Consider the following 2911-nt stretch of genomic DNA (forward strand, 5'->3'; position numbering starts at 1 on the left):
ATAGACCCGAAAAGGGTGGCAGAGTCCGAATTTTAGAGGAGATGTTGTCAAAATTTTATAAAAATTAGAGATTTTGTTTGGATGGTTATTTAAAAAGATTCGGAATTAAGGGTTATAAGGCTTGGTTTTGAGTTATTAAGAAAATGATTACATTTGAGTTTCAAATTATTGATGGATGCAATGGGAGAAATGATGATGATTGAATGTGAATCAAGGATGATGTGGATATTGATGAATTATGATTGAATTATTCATATGGTTTATGAATTTGAATTATCTGAGACACGAGTTTTCCTGGGTAGATCCAGTGGTTTGCCACCACTTGCTCCAAGATGAGACTCGATACTCTGTTGAACCTCTGTCGCAAGATGTGACCAGACACTTTAACTCTCCGGGTTCCCCCATGGGCATGCATATAGATATGAATTTTGAATATTCTATTATTGAGCTTGGAGTTTGACTCCATGGAATATTATTGAGCTTGGAGTTTGACTCCATGGAATATTATATTTGAGCTTGGAGTTTGACTCCATGGATATTATTTTTGAGCTTGGGGATGCTCGCACAGAGGGATTGTCCAATGGTTAGCTACCAGGACATGTCGGGTTGGCTGTATAACCGACAGATGAGCTCATTAGCCATAGGGCAGACATGTATCATCTGCATTTGCATGCTTTGTTTGGGTTTGAATTTGTTTTGGTTTGCCTAATTGCTTAACTGTTATTATCTTCTATCTAAACTATTTGTTGTAACTGCTGCCTATATCTATGCTTTCCTTGTCTGTTTTGCCTGTGTTTGCTCTGGTGTGGTACTTTTGTTGATTGAGTATTGGTGCTGAATTGTTGATAGTGTTGATTGATTTTGTGATTGGTCTCTGATTGAAGTATTAGTAAAGTATGAAAAATCAAACTGGTTCAGCATAGACTTAATGAACCTATACTTGGACGGGTTGGTCATTCATATAGTCTAGGAAACTGATTAAAATTTTCTTATAAGAAAAGAAAGGTTATGGATTTCTGAAAAATTAAATATTGTTCTTTTGAAAAGGTTTTTGGATGATTATCTGTTGGTTTTTAAGTCTATGCTGTATATATATGTTCTCACTCTCCTACAGGATTTCTTTTCAGTGACAGGTTCAGGAAGCTTAGCACGAAGCCGCGATCGAATTACGGAACCTTATGTATATATATATATATATATGTTTTCATTTTCTGTATATGATTTAGTCTTAGATTTTATTTTACCCCTCATCATTTGTTATTTTGAGATTTTTAGAGGGGCAGAATTTGTATTTCAGAAGTTTTGATTAAGCTTATGTATTTATTATTATGTAAAAATAATTATGTGATTAAGTGAATTTTAAGTAAAGACTTTTCAACTTCGTAACTAAGAATTCGGTTTATATTTGCAAAGGCTCAATATTAAATAATTATAATATTAAATTAATAGCTTAAAGGTAGATAATGCCTAAGCTTTTAATACGATCATATGTTAATAAGTATTTCTTTTACTTATTTATTCTTAATAGTTCAAACTATTTTCACTAAGTATTTTATGGAAAAGGAATCATGAGGTTCTTTACTTAAGTCGGTGTTCTGTAAAGCTTTTAAGATTACTCTACTTGCTACTCTCTGTTTTATTTTTCATAATACATATAATAATATTCTTATAAAATAATATATTTGATAAATAATAATTATAATAATAATTTACTCTAATGTAATTGAGTATATAATATTAAACTCAATCTTTTCATAAAAATACATTTATATTCCCCAAAAATAATTCTTCATGGCTGTTTCTTCTCTTCACAAAGAACCAAAATCCTTCTTATTTTCTTTTCAAAATATATATTTAAATCTTAATCTATTTTTGAGTTTTACAGTTACCGATTCACCGTAACTTTTATATAATCAGTTAGCCACTTAAGCCTCATTAAATTTTACTTAATTTTCAACATTGTAACAGCCCAAATTTTGTTAATTCATCACAGATTGGGCTGCTCCTCTCTGGCCGAACCATCAATAATCACCAATTATCAAAGTTTTACAAAAATTCAACATAATCTCAAGCAAATTCAATCGATAATCAATTACAATCTCAATTCACTTATCGATAATCAAAGTTTTACAATCTCAATTCACTTATCAAATATAAATTTAATTGGTAAAAATTTATTAAAATCCTATTTTCGTACGAAATCAAAACAACAAAAACTCCAAAAAAAAAATTTTGACCGAACTGTTGAAGAAGAAAATATCTGAAATCGTCTATATCTTTTAGAATTCCAATTCGTCGAACTCAAGGGGAAGGGGAGCTACGTTACTGTCAACTTCTACAGAACAAAAATAATGCCAATATATAGAGAAAAAAGATACAAACACTTTAATCGGATTAGATTTTTTATTAGAGTTACAAATCACAAGAAATCAAAATCGGAAATTTCACGGTCATGGAGGTTCTTTCTTTCTCACTCTCGGTTTCTTTCTCTTCTTTTCTTCAAGTTTATTCGGTGATGCATGCGGAGAAAGGAAGATAATTAGAGGCTGATTGGTAATAAATTAGGATTTGTGGTGTTGAAGCATTATAGGTGTCATGGTTATTAATTAAAAGAAGCATGTGTAACGATTATATATATGTACATATGCATTACAAGCCACGTTTTCAATTTCTTTTACTTTGGTTCCCTTTAATGGCTTTGGTCAAATCTCTTTTCGTTTGTTCCCTTAATGGCTTCGGCCAATGAAAAACGAACTAAGATAATGAATACGAGTAATGGTGATTTAGTGGTTTTTGGTGTCGAGTTTTGAAACTGATAACTCAGCGGTTTAAGTTATAAATATTTTAAACGAATAATTATAACAACTGAATATATTAAAACATAAGTAGTGATATATATCAGGTTAAATAT

Source organism: Arachis ipaensis, chromosome B08 (genome assembly GCF_000816755.2).
Source record: "Arachis ipaensis cultivar K30076 chromosome B08, Araip1.1, whole genome shotgun sequence".
Lineage (NCBI taxonomy): Eukaryota > Viridiplantae > Streptophyta > Magnoliopsida > Fabales > Fabaceae > Arachis > Arachis ipaensis.